Here is a 21,500-nt window from a genome sequence, read left to right on the forward strand (position 1 = left end):
ACACCATGTCTGAGAGGGGAGCGATGTGCAGCTTTAATGGACAGGAATGCATAGTATGGCAGGACTATGTCAAGTGTATGGGACAAAGATCTGTCCAGCATGTGGTAGGTGGCTGTCCATGAAGTATGTGTTTGAGATCAGGATGAGTATGTGTAGCATGTCCGACATCACTGGGTTGGACATGGATTTATTCTGGGTATGCATCATCCTACATAGTGGAGATGGGGAATGGGAAGGCTGGTGTAGGCCATCTGCACATGGCCAATACCCCTTAAAGGAAATATGTGATCTGATATGGGTCACTTGAGTGGTCTGTATGGCTGGACACAGATCTCTATATTCATGAATGGCACCCTATTATTATTAGGGTTGCCACATATGACTCCCTGATGGGTGTGGTGATGTAGCTATCACAGGAAAGATAACTGCCCAGCTGCACCCCTCACACACAAGTGTCCATTATGATGACTGCTGCCTAGGTGATAGTTCATGGATACAGGGTTATTAACATAGGGGTGACAATCTGAGTCAGCTATTACTCCTAGGTCATAGTCATTCGCATACTTCAATAGGCAGATGCCTTCTGTTTGTCTGTGAGGTATGGACTACAATGAGGGGGAATAGAATTCATTAACCCTGACATACTGTAGCTGCCACTATTGTGATGATCACGTATTATTCAGACACCTTCTGTAGTGTTGTTTCTACCAGCAGTCCTGTTGTTGAACACTCCTGTGACATAGGAATGTACATCTAGTATACCGTGTGTAGGTGGTACACAGTATGGGTGATGATGTCCTATGACCTGGCAAGTTTATGATATGCAGTGTGACATCAACCATACTGTCATCTACATTTGTACTGCTGACATCACTTAAGTGATCAAAGTCCATGGCCTTCCAGACCAGACTCAGCAGGGTAGTAGTGCAGTACTTCCCATTATCAGTGGTGTCTCCCCCTTTGTTGGGTTGTGATACCTGTTGGTGTGCACCATTCAGTGTGTACACAACCTGACATGGAGCTATGTTTTACATGATGTGTACGTGGAAAGCATTTTGTTTTGTCATATGTGTATGATACAACCTGTGATTTGGGCAGGTCCCATGCAGACTGAGTGCAGCTTGTACCTGCATAGTTGTGGGTACAGGGGCCCTGTGGTGTACATGAATATATGCTTGTGTACCTGTTGGGGGGAGGGGGCCATGTTTTTATATTATCCAAGACCCTATCTGGATTGCTTATTCATGCTAAGCACTTGTTCAGGACTTGTAAACAGTACATAAGCTAATGATTACTATAGCACTCAATCTTCCATATCACCTACACGTAAGGGTGAACAGGTTTTGTACATACTTTTCTCACTTGTGTAGAGTAATGTAGCTGTTGTACTCACTTTCCTCACTTATCTAGGTGAATGTAGTTCAATATTCAGGCATGTCCAAGAGTCAACTGCCAGTGTTCTCACCTGTCTATCTGATGAATCTGGACATCTTGAGGCAATATACACATTGCCTCATGTGCACAGACAAGCCGCTCTGCCTACCACCCAACACTACAACCTGTGAGAGATGCACTCATCTAGTCAAACTGGAGGTAAAGGTCTCTCCAACCAAGCCTGAGCCTGACTGTCATGTGGAGAAGATACACAGTTGCAAACACCACACTCATCACATAAGCCTCACTGTATCTACCCCACCATTAACTGGGAAAACTACTTGTGTACCAACGCATTAGCTCAATGGTTTCTGGAATTCATAAACACCAATGCCCTGACTCATATGCACACACCCACTAGAGGCAACAATATCCTAGATCTAGTCATTACCGACATAAGTGACTGGTGCTCCACACGTGAAGCCAACTCCTCGTTGGTCCGATCAGACCATGCGCTGAACACCATTGATATCCACATCCCACACCTACTCCCCATTAAGTGAACCACAGTATAATTTGTCAACAAGGCCAACTGCATGCTTCTTATGGCAGATGTGGTGGACATCATGACACCCATGCAGATGGACAGTACTGTTACAACTGCTAAATCCTACACAAATGCACTCTATAAACATTTACAGGAGTGCATGGCTTGTGCTATCCCAAACAGAACCAGGACGCTATACTCATAATTAACTAAACCAATCTGGTGGTTCCCTGCCATAAACATACTGTACTACAGGAGGAAGACACTGTTGCAAAAGGGAGTACAATACCATGTGTGTAGGAGATCCCTGGCCAGCCTCAGTAAGAGGGTGAGATCCCCTATACGATCCTCCAAAGCTAGCTACGAACACTTTAACACAACTAATACCAACAACAACCAAAGAACCTCAATGTCAATAACCAGATCTGCTCTGAGTTACAGCACAAAGGCACGAACATTACAGAAACAATGGATATTGACAACAGCCTGGCAGATCCCTCTCAAAGCTGCACACTCTGAAGGCAATATCATAGCATCCATGGGACTGGACCACATCCCAGCCTACGTTTTACACGAACTTCACATCGTACTGCCTCCTCACCTATGCACCATGTTCAATAATAGCCACACATCGGGCATAGTGCTCCCTGAATGGTGCACAGCAACAGTTATCTCACTCCACAAAGGTGGTACCACAACAGACCACAGGACCTATTTCCCTATAGGTCTGACTAGCCTGGTCTGCAAGGCTATGGTGCACATCATGGATCACTGTCAGAGACATTGGATATCTCCCAACCTTTGACCCCTCCCTGTTTGGCATTGTTAAGGCTGGACCATGCCTCCTAAACCTGGTGGGCTTCTTAGAGACAGTTACCAAGGCAATAGATGAGGGTAAGGAGGTCCACACGGCCTACCTAGATCTCTCATAGGCTTTCAACACCATTCCTCCTTCTGGTATTATCAACATACCCATCCGCCTGAACATTAACCTCTACATCATGTGATGGTTTGCAAAGTGGCTCACGGAGTGAACACACACAGTAGGAGTTGCATACCCTAGTTCCGACTGTATACCAGTTACAACTGCCATCCCCCAGTTCTCAGTCCTAGGACCCCTCATGTTCGGTATATACTTCTCTAACATACAAACAAGCACAGGAGGGCTTTGCCTGAAAAGGTTTGCAGACAACTGCAAACCAGGGGACATAATTGTTTCCCCAGCTGTTACAGACACCCTCTGGAAGGGTTGCACTGAGTTGGATACCTGTTGTTAATATCATGGCATCAAGCTGAATGCCTAAAAGTGCATAGTCATCCCCTTTGGATATAACTAATTACTTGCAGACTACCACATAGGTACTAGTCCCCTACATACAAGAAAGGTACTACAGGATCCGGAAACACCAGTAGATAGCAATCTTTCCTTCAATACCCATAATGACAAGGTGGTTAGAATATCCTTCTACATGGCCCCCCTAATCTCTAATGGGTTCGCATCCAGATCAGAGGGGCCATTGTGACACTACACATGTCATATCAGACCCATTAAAGGATACAACACCCCATTTGGGATATACCTTACAAGACAACTGCAACAGCTTAAAAGACCACACCAGTACCACACCAAGAGGATTACTGACCTCAAACATATGACCTATGCAGCCCAACCTACAAAACTCCAGCTGTACTCAGTTGCATACCGCATACTCACAGGTGATCTCTGCTTGACATACAAGGCCCATGTCCAACCCTGTATTGCTGGATATGCTCTACCTAAACAGAAGCCCCTGAGAGACACATGCTCTAGGGATATACACCTAACCACAACGATGAGTAGGACGTGCTGAACGGATAGATTCCTGACCCAGACACTCCCTATGCTTTGCAACATGATTTCAATGTAAATCAGGCAGGGCCCCTCATGAGCACTCTTCATGGGAAACATTGCCGTGTGGATGGGAGACAGACATGTACCCGGGGATCACTGCAGTGGTTCTGCTGGACAGAGGCACAGGGAACTATTGGCTCTGCCATTCAAAGGCACAGGGAACCAACCTATGGGGGTGGCGAAAGACAGCACACGCTAGCTAGGCTTACAGATACCCTTGGTAAGACAGCCTAGTACCTACCTTTGCACATATTGCATGTCTTATGAGCATGGATAGTTAAATAGCTCTTCCATTTTACTTTGCTATCATGCTGATAAACTGTCGGCTCACTAAAAGACATATGTATCCTGTTATTGTGTATTGTAAATGCCAATTGACATAACTAATGTTTGCCTACCATTACAGTAATGCTATGTAGCTTGTAATACATATCTGCCTACAATACTGTACATTACACAGTTATTGGCACAATATCCCACAAAGCAAAACATACTTGCACAGTGGCCCAACATTCTACATGTTATTCTCTGTATTATGGCTACAGTTACAATATATCAACATATACTATCCCCTGTTATAGCATATACTTGTTGGACCAACCCTGCCACTGACATCAGCTGGTGAGGAGTATTTCTGTTCAAAGCTGTTATATAGCATCCCTCGTGGTGTATGCAGTGCTTGCCTTGTGACCAAATACTACAAGCATGACTATGCTCAACAATACATCACTACAAGATAACTGTTTCCAATATATGGATTGCGTGCACTTTAAATACTACAGAATAGTACTACATACACAGACATACTGACTGTTCTACAGACCTTATTAATAACCCAACGTATCGTTAACAGTTGATTCAATCCTTTTCGGTTTGTGTTTCAATGTTATTTGTAACGTTCCGCTGGTATAAATGGATGGTTTGAATGACATCCTTTTCTAGTTACATATCAGCAACATGTGGTATCCTGTCCACCAATTGCTGTTCTAAAGTAGTTAATTGGATGCACATCAGTTGTGCAGCTACTCCTTTAGCCGATACCATGGCAACAGTGGTGTATAAGTGAGTACTCCTTTTAGGGGTTGTTCACTTGCCTTACTTTTGAGGGAGATGGCCTAGATGTGTTATTATGATATATTTCAAATGCTATATGGAGACACACAGAGAAATATTAGCTTCATGACTTCCATGGACTGTGTGTAATGGCTAGACGATTTAGTTCTACATGTGAGTACAGCTGTTATATTTCGGAACAGTGCTACTTATGCAGGGTTTGTTTGTACCTGATACTTCTGCAGATGTTTAAGTCTGGCAAGGATGTTTGGCCAGCTCAAGGCCGTATTGCTATGCATGAACTGTTATGTGCTGTACAGTGTGCTCACCAGACATCCTTGATTTGGTGTACAAGTGTAGCATACTGTGCTGTTACTCACTAATTGCTAACACATCCCGGTGTACGCACAACCTTCTGAAACGGGATTAGTGCAAATTAACCCTATTACATCAGCAGCTGTTCCATTGTATAACAGCCACTATTTCACTTAGGGCCATGTTAGTGTGTCTCTGACAAGGTATGTTAAGGCTTCTGCAGATGTCGTACAGTATGTGAATGATTTGTGATGTTATTACAGTTTGTATTGTAATATGTTTGGGTGTGGGGGTGATGGTGGGTGTGCTTAGCAAATGCAGGTGTGTAGGAACTGCTTTTATACATAATTGCTATGTGTGTGAGGGTTCCTTCCCTATTTGAACACCTATCCTTTTGTGGACTACTACAATGGTATTAGCAGGCTGATTAATTAAGGCACTGTTATGTGATTCCTGTATAGCATGCAGGTGATGTTAGTCCTTTCATCCCTTCGGTAATACATCTGAATGTAATAATGTGTTGCTACATGATAGCTGTGTATTTCTGTCATAGATATTTGCAGTCATCGTAGTTGTGTTGGTGACTGACCCTCTTTGGCTAGGGTTGCCACCTTTTCATATGTCCATAGTGGGTCCTTTTCGGGACATACATCTGATTTTACAGGCCGGCACAAACCCATGGTCAGTACAAGGGATAGAACTTTCCTTTCTTTCCTAATTATAAGCTTATTCTTGTAGCAGTTTAGTAGCTTATCCTGTTTCCTGTATCATGTAGGTACTTTAGATACGAAATAACTATTGTATGCAACTATTACAGTACATATGGGACATAATTATGTCCTACAATCCCAGGACATTTGCCATGTTTAATATATTTGGTCAGGACACAACCTCCCAAAGAAGGAGTGTCCCACGCAAAGTGGAACAGGTGGTAACACTATCACTGGCTCATGTCCATAGCACATATTTGTAATGGTGTATAGGCATATACTCTCCATATTCTTTGTTCATAAACGTTGGTAGTGGTGGAACGTGTGATTGCTATTGTCTATGTTATACACATATGTGAACACTTCAACCATTGTATACGGGAGGCCTATGGAATTCTGAAACCACAGTGTTCCAACGCACACAGCCCCGGGAACAGACTCCCATACCCCACATTACCGACATTGACAGTAACTCGCGAAGGTAACACGAACATGGAACACACACATGCACACACAGACACACTGCTACCCAGCACATACAAACAAACCATGCTACACTATGTATGAGCAGGTGGCTAAGCCCCCCTACACACCCCATGTAGGTGTCTGCACCCCACACACCACCCACTACTTTAATATTCTACATCCAAGGTCACGCAAACAGATGCACAAAGTTAGCCCATAACCACACATTACAGTCCCCCAACAACACACAACACATACAGAACACACACTTACACACACTAAAGCCCTAAGAAACATACATACACACAGTAACCTACCCAAATCGCAACACCAGAAGCACTGACTAACTGTCCATTAACATTGTGAGATTACACCTTGAGCAGCTGATGTTTCGGTACTGTGTTCTTTCGGACCTTAAGCCTCGGGATTACGTGTGTCGGTATGTAAAGCAGTTGCCATGTGGTAGGTATCCCATTTATATGTACTTCCATGGTTATGTAGATGTTGTTAACCTATATATATATATATATATATATATATATATATATATATATATATATATATATATATATATATATATATATATATATATATATATATATATATACATATATATGTATATCCCCATATATCTACATCTCTCTCTCTCTCTCTCTCTATATATATATATATATATATATATATATATTTATATATATTTTTATATATATATATATATATATATATATATATATATATATATATATATATATATCACATATACTTTTCATTGTGTACATGCCGGTTTGTTTGTCCTATTTTAACACATTCCTACCTTTTGTGTTTTAACCTTTCAGTATACACAACTGCCATTGGTACATCTCAAGTAGCTTAGTGGTATGTTATTGTGATGAATGTGTACACATTTGCGTGTTCTAATCCTGGCAGTGATATCTTATCTCTCAGAGCAGGCACTGGTAGTGCAAGGGTGATGAACACACATTTCAGCAGTTGTGTGTTCCACATGTTTATTATTCTGTGGAGAAGTACCTATATATGCAAGCTGTGTTTAAGGTATACTATGTAAGATGTACATATCTGTGAATATTCCTGTCAGGGATACTTCACATTATTTGGAAACACATCCCTGATTACATTATACAAAACCCCTCACTAACACTCCGGGGAATCCTTGAAGAGTGGGTGGTGAACAGTAGCTACACCCCAGGGATCCCGCAAGTGGCTCTGCTCCACAGAGGGACAATTAGTTGATCGATGGGGTGCATACAGCAGATACATTTTGCCTATGCTTATGAGTGGCCTTGGCGGTTGGGCATGTACCTACCTATGTATCTATGAACCTGTACATACAGTATGGACACATGCTGATAGCTTAATATACTGTTCAGGCATTGACTTTCCTTGTGCCAATGGGGGTTGTGTGTACAATAGTTGAGGGCTACCTATGTAGGATGCACACAGTAGACCACCTATACATGACAATTTACAGGTGGTCGTGTGTGTGTGCCATCCATGTTTGCTGTGTGTGCAGGTGGAAAAGGGTGTCAGTCCATGAGTGCCTACACTGTCAGTATGTGTGCTATATGTTCCCTCTTTGCCAAGGCATGGGCATACTCGGAACGCCTCTGTTTGCCTACTGGGGCTAGCACAGGGTGTTCGTGGTTTGAGCCCCCCTGTGCCTGTGGGACCCTTGGCAATTCTGGTGGGTTGTGAGGGCCTTCACCATTCTGTCCCTGCTGCAGCTGTTTCCGCAGGATCATATCCTGTAGCATGGCACATACTATGAAGATGTGGGCACACGTTCCTGGAGAGTACTGCAAGGCTCCACCAGATATGTCCAAGCAACGGAACCGTGATTTCAGCATCCCAAAGACGTGCTCTATGATGATTCTGGTTTCTGCGTGTGCCTCATTATGGCATTCTTGGGTGGCTGTGTGTGCATTTCTGATGGGTGTCATCATCCACGGTTCCAGTGCATAGCCAGCATCCCCCACCAGGTGGCCATATGGGATGTCCCCCCTGGTAAATACCTGATACAGCTGTGAGGCATGCCAGATGTGGGAGTCGGGATAGCTTCCAGGACTGCCGGCACACACATCCATGATAATGTCCTGGACATTGCACATGCACTGGCAGTTGATGGAGCAAAATCCCTTGCGGTTTATGTAATGCCTACCCTGCTCACTGGGTGGTGACTTGATGTGTATGTGCGTTCAGTCTATTGCACCCAGTACCTCAGAGTAGTCCGCCACACGGTGGAAGAGACGCATATTGTTGGCCAACTCCTCTTGCATTCTGGGAAGTGTATGTGCTCATTGGAATGTGGTAACATGGCATCCAGGAACTGGTGGAGTAACCTGCATGCTGATAACTGTGAGATCCCCATGATATCCCAAGCTGGCCTTTGGAAGGTACCTGTAGCTAGTATTCTCCGGCTTACACATACCTTTGTATCAACTGGGATGGGTTCCCCTCTGTTACTTCTGGCTCTGAAGCATGGCTGGCATAGCTCAACAAGTTGCTGTATGATGTTACTGTCCACCCTGTAATTCTCTACTATCTCCAGATCATGTAGCCCCTGGTAGGTTACCCTGGGTCTGAACACTCATCTTCTATGCCAGTGCCTGAGATGGTTGTCAGCATCATCCTCCACACCACCGTCAGTCTCCAACACATGCTGGTGAATCAAAGCTATGCCAGCCCCTAACATATACATATTAAAAGTTCCCAGTCTGTATACACCAATGGTGCAGAGTGTCTGGGAATACACAAGTGTGTGTGTGGGGCTTTCACACCTTATACTATTGTGCAATGGATGATGCTGGTGTAATTGTGTGTGCTTGTGCTATTCCAGCTGCAGGGTATCTTAATTATTCATTTTACAGCAGGTGCTGCTATAGTGGGGCCTTTGGTGTTGACTTCCCCTTGTCTGCCGTGATTCATCTATTGCCCTTCACTTCTATTTTCAACCCGATTCACCTCCCATTGTCAGGCATGCATCCAGCTGCTGCCTTTCTTGTTTTGTGCTTCCACAACCCAGGATTGTGTTTGGAAATGTGTTATGTAGCTGATCTACAGCAAAAGTTTGCTTTATTCTGCTGTGACAGTTCTCTTTTCTTTGCTGTATGGCACCTCCCCTTTCCTGTTCTGCAGGTAGCTGCTAGCAGCCTTGTTAGCTGTTGTCTATGGCCCACTGTGAGTTTCTAGGAGTTAATTACTCATTTGTACTCCAATTACCATGCTGCAGAATTTCCTTATTGTCTTCCCGTAACCTTCCTGTTTCACCTAAGTTGCAAGCCGCGCGCACCCAGTTTCCAGCTTTTGAGTGTGTTTTCATCCACGTTCACATGCACTTTCGGTCACCTTGTGTGCTCTCAGCTAAGCATAGCTATGGCTAGGTACACACCTCTATCCTGCGGTTTTGCTTAGCAACAGGCAACCCGGATTACCAATGCTCCAATGTGCTTACAGCTACGGCGGCACACACCTCTCATGGTGTCATGTTTACCTCCAGGCCACTCCTCGGTGTTGTACCGCTGTGCCATGTGATACATCCTTACACCAGCGGGACGTTTGCGATTCAGTATTACTTGACTCATTTGCATGGCATTGACTACTAATTCCTAGTTACCATGCAGAACACTGTCACAGACCCTTAGCATCCCTTGCGCCTTGGTTGTGGTGTAGCATGCATACCATTGACTATTATGGCGAAATCATGATTTGTGTTACATTGCAGTTTTATAACATCTAAATATATTTTCCTTGTGTCCCTGTTTGTGCACCCATGCACTGCGGTTGTACTTTGCGTTAGTGTGGCCATGACATTAAATGTTATTTTTATGTGTTGTGCATGTTTTTTATGCCATTAGCTGTATATTTAGCCACTGGCATATGTTAACATTGTAATATGTAAGTTTGGTCTGCTTTCATGGCTCCAATGTTCTGTTTGAAAAAATGCAAACCGTTTTATTGGTTTACATTTCTGCATGCTTATGCTGTGCCTGCACCACTTCATGAATCACTATATACCTTCATTTGTATGCTACACTGCTGTACATGGGGTAATTAGCATACAAGCACCATGAGCTGCACAGCTCTGGCATATGCTGGTAGTGCAAGTGGAAACAGCTCTTACCTGAATTGCTCGACAGCCATATTTAGTGCTAGATCGCCAACGCTACTCCAGCGCATGGCGCAAGCATCATGAATCCTGGGGTGCGATTTTATTTTTTTATAAGTATATTCAACAATTTAAGCCAAAACCCATTAGCTGTAGACATGCTATGTTTCAGCCTGTTTCTGACATCAGTGCAGCATTACTGGAATGGTTGGCTATGCTCAGAACTACGCCTGATATCCATAAACATTAGAGTGCTCTAAAAAATATCTCAGACAACACTGAAAAACATGCTGTGTCCACAAGCCTTTGTTGTATGTGTATTTGCATCCAGTTACTGAATACCACATTATTCAGGACAGAAAAGGCTCCAGCTCCCTTGTGACCATTAACAGGATTAAGTAGGCAACTGGAGAATGACTTACTGGGAAAAAAACAAACGTGTGTGTGTGTGTGTGTGTGTGCAAATCCCTCTCTCTCTCTCTCTCTCTCTATATATATATATATATAAAAATACATATATATGTATGCATTAATGTATGTATTAATTTTGTTGAATCCCCTTTTAACCAACATAGTTAGCTGATGTTCCTTTTCCCAGTCAAGGGCAGTGGTGTTCGATGGCCAAGAGAGTCAATGCTGGCAACACAGATCTTCCCTTTGCTGTGTTAGGTGTACTTGCATGAAGAAAGGCGTTTTTCTTCTAATGCTGAAGCTTTTGGATATACCTAAAGTTTTGGCATGAGGGTTGGGAGTGGATGTGTTTTAGGATTGCAGTAAGAGGTAGGTAATGGAGATAGAGGTAATATTCTCTGCCTGTGTTTATGTGATCATAGTATGTAGTGGTACTATTAGGGATAGGGTTTTTCATAAGGTACTATTTAAGGGGTTAGGGTGCAGGAGAGAACAAGGGTTAGGATTAGCACACATAAGTAAAGTTCTACAGTCCAAAACTTAGACAACCCCATACATGCATGCATCTAGTTCAAATGCACTCTCTATTATGCATCCTACTCAGTGATAAAAGTACCAGGGATAAGATGGACAATGTCACTGGCTTTCTGAACTCTCACTCTCCTGACCAGCAGAGTCCTGGTTCAAAAACGGTCAACATCATTTAAACCATTTCTTCTCCAGCAATAACTTGGATTTCCATATTGGCTAAAATGGTTTGGTGTGGTGAGATCCTTTTACACAAATCTACACTTAGCATCTCAGCTGTTGCCCATGCTTCTTCTTCCACATGAATATGATCTTAAATGTCTATGAAACAAACTCCCAATTAAGCTTGCACAGCAACTATGACTGTCCATAGCCTACCTGACACCTCTAGCTTCACTGCCTAAATATAAAAAAATACTACTTACTATACTTTCTGACATAAAAACATTATAATCCTAGGTTTAACCTAAATCTTATTTGTCCATTAAAACAGAATCTAACTGAATTTCTTGCTGACCACAAGCTACTTAAATTGGTGGACAACCCCTCTAGAACCGCTTTTAAAGTGATACCAAAACTAGACATCATAATTACTTCCTAACTGGCCATTATTTTCCCCATCTCCTTTCACCTGCCTTCAGCGACTCCTGCCTTAACACTTTCATTTTACAAAACCTTACAATCAAATACCCTCCTATAATATCCTTTAGGCCTATGCCTCCTCACAAACTTCCCAGTCTCTACTCACACTTTTCCTCTATTGATTGTTCCTCTGTACTTTCCAACTCTGATGCTAATGCAGCTGCTACAAATTCTCTGAACAACTTCTCTCACTTCAGGATACCCATTTACCCATGATCTCAGGGCTAATAAAGAACTTACTGGCTTAGTAAAGAAATTCAATGATTAATAATACTCTATGATAAAGCCTGGGTGACATGGAAACAAAATCTCACTCCTAGCAACCATGACCATTAGACATCACTGACAGCTTCTAAACAGACCATCCATAGACACAAAGCCAAAGACCAACAACTGTCCCAAATCTCCCTCTTTTATTCACCTAAACATATCTGGAAGGAATGTGTTATTATTATTATTTTATTTTATATAAAACTTTTCTCCCTGGACCCACGCTGAAAAGCTCAGTCAGACTATCCTGGTGAACAAATGCTAATAAATAACTTAATATATAAATATACCTGGTAGATCCCCTGTAAAAGAAGTTATCAATCTAGACTTCATATCCTGCCATTTTGGTGACCTTACATTTTTTTAATTTCCTTAGAGAATTATCCAACCATCCATTCATCCATCTGCGCTTACTCATGCAGACACTACTCAAATGGAGCCTAGCACATCTGAATTCATCCTACCTTTATACTTCTCTCAAATGACCATTAAGAAAATCTTAGCTACACTTAAATTCCACTGGACTCTTCAGCCAAGCTAGACAATATTTGCCTATGGATAACTTACTGCTGCATAGATTATATATGTGCTTTAGTAGGGGTGGTATTTTAATCTCTACTTTACCACCAACACCACTGCCAGCTTTTTGGAAATCCTCCTTCATCAGATTCATACCAAAATAAACCAAGCTCACCATAGGCAGTGATTTTTGACCCATATCCACACTACCTATGTTGGACAAAGTTTTAGAAAAAAAAAATCATCTGCAACCAATGTACCTCTTATCAAAATATTACTTGCTGTCCAGGAAACAACATGGCTTTTGGACTGGAAAAGTACTACAATAGTACTCTTGATAAAAATAATCTGATTGTTGCTGTGTTTACTGATGTAACCAGTGCCACTCAATTCTACTTCTCCATCTTCAAAACACCTTGAATCCACCAACTTGCTAAAAGACTTCCTGTCCAGCAGACCCTTAAGAGTTAATATAGGGTCTACTATATCTTACCTTGCCTATGTTCACTGAGGAGTTCCACACAGATATATATATTGCCCATATTCATTTACCTGTCTTCATCAGTAAACTCCATCTGAACCTAGACCAAGTTCAAAACTTCTATTTGTCAGTGATATAATCATCTCTATATTTTTGTGCTTCTCAAAAATACACCAAAACAGACTTCCAAGATGTATGCACAGTGATCAACAGCTTCAGTTTAGCTTTTGGAGTGTGAAAAAGAAACGGATAGATAAAGGCTAGAAATGTGGCCATTTTCAGTAGAACTTAGTTACTGGCTAATAAGTATAGTGACTGCATGCCAGCAAAGAAGAAACTTAGAGATCCTGAAAGAAAATCAGCTAGAAAAGTTTAATAGAAAAATACTGACTGGGAAGAATTCCTCAGTTCTTCAGCAAAAATGCAGTTCAAGCTTCAGCTTTAGTATAAGGGATAGCTTTCAGTAAATAAATGAAACACTGAAGGACTATATCAATTCAAAGAACAGAAGGCTGGAAAAACAGAAGAAGCTTTAAACAGCTATTCAGATGTACAGATAGAACTGTAAAAATCAGAGATTGAAATGAAGAAAAGGCTGGCTGAATATCAGACTGCTCAAGAAGAGATGTTTTAAAAAAGGTAGAATTAGAGTACAGAGCAGGTAGGGAAATATGAGATTTTCTGCTATACCAGAGAAACTGGAAGAAACAGATTGTATTTATTTTATGAAAGCATAAATATGGACTGGTATTCTATAGTAAGATTTGTTAACTGAAAAGGAAAAGGCATGTTGTGTGCATGCTCCAAACCTGGCCATAAAAAAAGCAGCCAAGAAATATATTAGTAAACATGCAACTGTATCAGCAGAAAGAGTTGAACCTGACAATACTGGGGTAGAAGGGCAGAGTATTAAAAACTGAAGACAGTGAAGAGTTTCTGGAAAATGATTATTCACTGTACATCAGGTAGAAGAGAAGCAATGTTATTCCAGGAATCAGGGAATTTCAAGAGGCAGGTGTGATATTCAAGCTGCTGTATCCAGCTGTCTTCAGAATATTTTTTCCTGGAGGATCACATCATTTGTTGATGAAGAACAGGCTAAGGAGGAAATAGAAAAGTGTGTAAAATAAAAAGTAAGCCAACAAAAGAACGGGACTCTGCTTCTCATTCTTCTGATAAACCTCATAGAGTGGTTTTGGCAGTTAAACCTTTTTCAATGTTTCAAAGGAAATTACTTCAGAGACAGAAAAAAAGCATAGGAGCTGACTAGAAGAACTGGGATTATCTTGAACAAACCAGGGTCTGAGTTGGGAGATGGCAAGGAACAGGAAGACCACCAGCAATAGTTCAATTAGTGAAAAAATGTGAGATTATAAAGCATTAATCTCATCTGCTAAATATGGCCTTACAAGAAAAAGTGGCTGAGAAAGATTGGGCTTTTATTGACTTTAGGGGGGACTGAGAGCATATACTCCACTTCATATCATTAATGTTTGGAGGAAAAAAGAAAGTAACTAAATAAAACATTTGTTGTTATTAACAGTATTTGTATAAATATTTCATTATATAAACTGCATGTTATAGAGTAAAGCATTTTCAGTGATTGCTGTATTTGGTAAAAATACCAAAACAACATTTTTTTTTCTTTTTTAATTTTAAGAAATGCATGCATTACTATGTAAAAAAAGAAAAAGGTCTGGTCAAAAAGCATGTTTGAGTTAATATGTTGCAATCTTGGGATGTTGGGGTGAGGAATGGGGTGTAAAAATGTGCAGATTATAACATATGTAGAGATGAGATGTTTTCTATTACTTTGCATTGAGGAATATCTGAATTAATGCCACTGGTTTAATCAAACAGCAAGTTTCTTGTGTAAGCAAGTGGGCTTTAAAAGTAAGAGAACACTTTAAATTTAATGAAAAGTTTTCCTTTAGCAAATAAGTGTTCAGGGAAAGTTGAGAAGTCTGCAGCTGAGGGCAGCTGTACATTCTGTTCTTATGTTTCCATGGAGACAAGCTAACTACTGGTAAAAACAATACATTTTGAGAGTACTGAACATTGCTTGGTAAGAGAATTAAAAGGTGCAAGGGCAAGCAGCTTAGTAAAAAATAAAGTTTGAAATCATTGGAAGGGAATAAGACATAGCAGCTTTACTGTTACCTAAATACTTAACGGGATTTAGCAGAACAGTGTATAATTTGGTTTTATTTAATGATAGCAAGTGCACTTTTTCTTAAGGCTCAAAACTAATATGTTCTGAAAGTATACAAGCTATTTTATTCACATTTGGGAGGGGAATAAAGATAAGACAAGAACAGGCAGCAGTGAGTGTAAGCAGGAACACAGACTCTAACATGCATCTTAGTATGGATAGTCATAATTTTAAATGAAGAAATGCCTGTAAGTGCTGCTGTTAACTGGGGGATTGGGGACAACTGTTTCTATCAGGAGGGTTAACCTTCATTATTTAAAGATGTATGTAGTTCTGTATTTTTTAAGTTAATGGGTTATAGGGGTGTTCTGGGGAGGTGGGTTTTTTGAGGGTTATCTTTAAAATGAAACATAGGTTCAAATGGAGATGACAAGAAACAACTGTATAAAGGATCAACCTGGCAAACATTAGTGGCCGAATGTAAGACAAATGCTGGAAACAGACATAAAAAAGCTGTTATATATAATGGGGGAATAACTTTTTATCATAATGGCTACGCTACCCATATTATTTTGGAATATGAATGGCCTCATAGGTATAGACAAAGGGGTAAGAGTACTGAATTATATTAAGAAGTGCAGAGGGCAAATAGGAAAGCAAATGTAGGCACATTAGGAAAGAAATGAGCATGTGAATTTAATAAAGAAAGGATTTCAGGATGGATATTCGGCAAAATATCAGGGACAAAGGAAAGGGGAGTACTTTTACTAATTGCTAGAGAAGCTCCAATAGTGATAGTAGAGAAAAAAAGATAATAATAGCAGACTCATGGACATAAGGGGATACTAGCAAGGGAGGAGGATTACCTTGGCATTTATTTGTATTCTGCCTAAAACTGATATCATACAGTTTAAGAAAATTTGGGGAGAAAAACAAAAGTCAGCAATCCGGCAATCACACACTTCAGCAACTCAAGTAAATCCTTGTAGTAAATGGCCACAAAACACTTTGGGAGCAGTAAAAACACTTTTTATTAAACCAAAATTACAAATAGATAAGTGCTTTTGTCAAGAACTTTCTCAACTTCATCAGATAAGAGCAAATCCAGGAAAACACTCAAGTACATTCTGCAAGGGCATTAAGTAATAAACTAATCCCATCACACTGACTAAAAAGAACCTCCCTGAACTCATAAATATTTATGAAATGTAATCATAGAAATATTCTTAAAAAGACAAGACACTCTTTAAAACCAGCATTTAAATGTCATTAACAAGTGCAAAAATGCTGAAAATAAATATAAATACAAATACACACATAATGTGTAAAATCTATAAAATAGTGTTTATATAAATTAAAGTATATATAAAAAATGTATATAAATATTTTTTACACTTTTTATATATTTTACCTTTCCATTGATTTTAGTTTAACAGGCAAGCAATGGAGAATGAATCATTTAATCCTGGCCATTGCCCCCACATTTAGGCAGACCTGCCAAATTAATTCTTTCTTTTCCAAAAGCAGCCCCCATGAGCCACCTCTTTTATCCAAGTCAACAGTGTCCACAATGAAAAATTTGAAAGAGTGGTCTGATTTTTCTATGCAGTATTTACTCAAGGCATTTGTGGATTTCCCAAGTCTGATATCCCTTAAATGTTCATAAATTCTGTTTTTAAATTTCCTCTCAGTCTTTCCGACATAAAAATATTCACGAGTTACACACTGCACAATAAACAATTCTTTCAGTATGACAGTACACCTTCTTATTCACCTGTATTTTAAAACCATTCACCAGTAATTTGTGGCCTTCCAACACAAAACTATACTGAACACAGGAACCACATTTTCTTCATATATCCTGTATGTACAATGTTTCTGTTAGACTCTAAAATGTATTTCAGGTTCATCCCTCTCTTAAAAACAATATTTGGTTTAGCTCCAACACATTCTCTGATATCCCTATCATTAAGCAATATAGCCCAATTTTGAATAAAATATCCAACACATCCTTACTGTTACTGTGAAAAGTAGTAATAAAAGCACATTTAAAATTTGAATTCTGTTCAACATTGGATTGGGTCAAGTCAGTTCCTTCTCCATTAACCAAACAGCCATCAATAGGGGGCATGCCCTGGGCAGGTATCACCTCATGGTAACCTAACAAGGGTTTAAAATAACCTCTTTCTCTTGTTGACCACCTCATTCATGATTTCATTAAGGAGCCATAATGATTACCTTCCCCCTGTAAGCCAAGCACTTCCTGGTTGTTTGGGGGTGTGTTTAATCTCTCAAGCCTTTCCAAACATTGACTAAAGTCTTGTAGCAGTAAAGTAAGATCACAAAATTTGGGGAGAAATGATCATCTTTCAGCAATAAATATTACTTATAGGTGGGGACTGGTAGTTGAGTTGCAGCATGGATGATGCATCTGTAAGACCTAGAATGGGAAATATCACAAAAGAGGGTACATTTCTGAAGACATTTATGAAACTATTTGATATGGATGATGAATTCAGTAGTAAGAACCTATATAAGTTACATATTTTCATCTAAGGCACAATAAATGGGCTTGAAGAGACAGAAATTAAATCACATAAACGTGTAATTAATTGAAAACTTCAACACTATCCAATAACAATTTTAGATTATGGGCCAATAATAATGAAGATAAAATATAGGGAATGAATTAAAAAGAATCACTGGTGCTTCCCCACCTACCTGTTAAACAGACTGGAAATTAAGGAATGGGCAGGGGAAATTATTCGTGAGTTATTAGGGAAGACAGAAATTTCTTCAGGCATTGTAGCCAGTAAGTGTGATAAATTCAAAGTGGAGTTTAAAAAAGGGTACAAATAAAAGAAAGAAATATGGCTAAGAAGTAAAAGGAACTTTAAGAAGCTGACAATGGATAAAGCATTGCCAAATCAGGGGAATCTCACAGAACAAGAGGCGCAACTGCAGAGTGCTATAGAGAAAATATGTTAGTACGTGGATAACATACAGGAGTTTAGAAAAATGGCTGTTAAGCAACCTTATTTTGATAAGAACTCCAGAGCACAAAACCTTTTAGCACAATGACTTACCCAGCAAAAAGTAGAAAGGGTTCTTGCTAAACTTAGGGAGCCTATTCCAAGAAAATAAGCAGTGATCTTGTAGAGGTATGGGAAATATTTCAGAAGTTTTATGAATATTTGTATAAAACACAGAAATGTGGAAATCAAGAAAGAGCACAAATGTAAATATGTATGGAAGACATGAATATGCCAACATTAGAGGTAGATGAGGCTCAACAATTAACAGTCATGATAGGAGGAGATCTGCAGGAAAGTCTCCAGAAATAGATGGCTTTCCTGTGGAAGTTTGGAAGCTAGGAGGGGAAAAGTGATAAATATCTGGAAAGTTTATTTAATCATATTTTAAATGGAGGGGAAACACCAACATCCTGGAAGAAAGCTGTGGTGGCTGTAATACCTAAAGATGGTAAAGAGCCATTCAACCCATATAGGCCCATTTCAATTTTAAACCATGATTTATAAAGAGTTTATGGCTACAATCCCTAAAAAATGGCAAAGGTGTTGACAAAATTTGTAGATATAAATCAATGTGGTTTGTGGAGGGGAAGCAATCATTTGACAACATTAACAGAACAGTGATGATAAGGGGGAAGCAGAATTTAAAACAAATACTGCTGTTGTTGTGTCTTGATGCAGAGAAAGCATTTGACAGACTAAACTGGGAATTTATCATAAGGGCAATAGCAGCATTTGCATTCCCAAATGCAATAATAAGATTAATTAGTAGGATATTTAAGGGATCAGAAGTAAAGAAATGAAGCGGGAAGGGTTCCTTTGTGATACGTTCTGTCTCAGAGGAACAAGGCAGGGGTGCCTTCCTTCCCCTTGGTTATTTTCATTATATTTGGAGCCATTGGCAAAGAAAATAAGTGACTCAGAAGTTCAAGAATATAAATGGTATGGTAATCAAGAAAGGTTGGCTTTATTTGCAGACTATGTTGTTTTGTACCTGATAAAAACAGAAAAGGACATCCCAGTGTTGTGGAACATTTTGAGACAGTTTCAATTATTTTGGAAATATAAAATTAATGAAGACAAAACAAAGGCTATAGCTATAAACTGCGTATCCATACATGAATTGGTTCAGCAATACCCATATTTATGAGAACACAATAAAAAAGGTTTTGGAGTATGGATTAAAATGAATTATCTTATGGCAGCTAAGGATATCTTGGAAGAGATTAAACAAAACGTAATACAAAAACTGAGAAACTGGAAGCTCTGGTTTTTGGATATGGATAGCAAGATAGAAGCAGTGAAAATGCTTTTAGTCCCCTTAGTTTTATATACAGATGAGGCATATTTTTTATCAACCAGATGAAAAGTTGTGGATAGCAATTAACAAAGAGTTAAAGAATTTTACTGGAAGGGGAAGAGGCCGGGGTCAAGTGGGATACTTTGATCCTTCAAATAGAGCAAGGAAGTTTTGGATTACCTGTATTTAAAGGTACACATTTAAGGCTATTATACATAGTATAAGCAGAAAAAACTGCGGAGGTGGTGCTGCGGTAGCGTTATCACCTCAAAGTAAGACGCTGTCCTGTTCAATTCTCAGATAGAGCGTCTTCTGTGTGGAGACATGCATGAATGGGCATACCTTCATTGAAGGTTGTGCATCAGAGCCGGCAACTTGGTTCGTAAAAATCTACTGCCAATCGTTAGTGGACCGGAGTTCCGCTGTGGCAACCCCTAACTGGAAAAGCCGAAAGACACAACAACATACATAGCATAAGCAGAACACTATAATTAAAAATGGAAAGGGATGATGATTAAGCAGGTGTGGGGGGGGATTCAAGAAATAAGGTGTGTGTGGGATTTTGGATGCAAATCCTTAAGGAGAATGATAGCAGCCATACAGAATGTCATACAGAGAGGGGTCCGAATGGAGAGATGATAAATCAGCAAGCAGGTAATCCTATTTTTTAAATATTATTCAGTAGGGCTGCAGCTATCCTTGGCATCCCATCCATGATATGATTTACCAAAACTGCCATAACACTTAATTTTATTCTATTTAGATCTCACTGTACTGTTTATTTCTCATATTTTGCTGACCCCATTTTCCTACTCTAAACAAAATATTTCCTCTCTTATTTTTACAGCTCCCAGTTACTGTCTTAGGTTCATAGGTTCATAGATTAGTACTAGGCTAACTGCCCTGTGGGCCACTTTAAGCCTAGCTGATTACCCCATGTGAGAATCAAACCCTGCACCTTGTGTCTGTAAGGTAAACACTTAAACCCTTCTGTCAACCTCCCACCCGGTTAGTACTAAGCTAACTGCCCTTGCGAGCCATTTTATGACTAGCCAATTATCCCTTGTGAGACTCAAACCATGCACCTTGTGTTTGTAAAGCAAACACCTTAACCATTAGGCCGCTAGTCCAATCCCTCTAGTCTAGTCTGAAGGGAATATGACCCCCCCCCCCCCACACACACACACACACACACACACAGATTACACTTTGGACGCCCTCACTCCTTGTGTCTCCTGAAAAAAGTGCCTCCAAACAACTAGTTTTCAAAAACTAAACAGTGTATGTCCTCTATTGAATTGTACTAGCCCTCGAAGACATCTCGTAAAATATAGTTTGTGGCATGCAAACTACCCAGACCCCTTAGTAGCTCTGCCCCATTTACTTTTTTCTCACTTTCTGGTTTTTCTGCAGCATCAGAAAATTGGCTTTGCCTTATAACAAGTACGGTCATCCCTTTTCTTATCATACAGTCCAAGGTATTTACTTAAATACGTATAACAGTACAAAGTAAAGCTAAAATTACTGCTTAATGACACTGACACGAGCAGCACTACAGAAGCTAGCTGACAGTTTTTCTCTCTCCATTGTTGCAGCCTGATTGGCCTAGTGGTTCTTCCCGCTCCATTCACCCATAACCTACACCTATTCCCACCCACCCCCACTTTCCTGGCCATTATACCTAACA

The sequence above is a fragment of the Protopterus annectens genome, chromosome 7.part0, assembly GCF_019279795.1.
Source record: "Protopterus annectens isolate FY-2018-M chromosome 7.part0, PAN1.0, whole genome shotgun sequence".
NCBI lineage: Eukaryota > Metazoa > Chordata > Ceratodontiformes > Protopteridae > Protopterus > Protopterus annectens.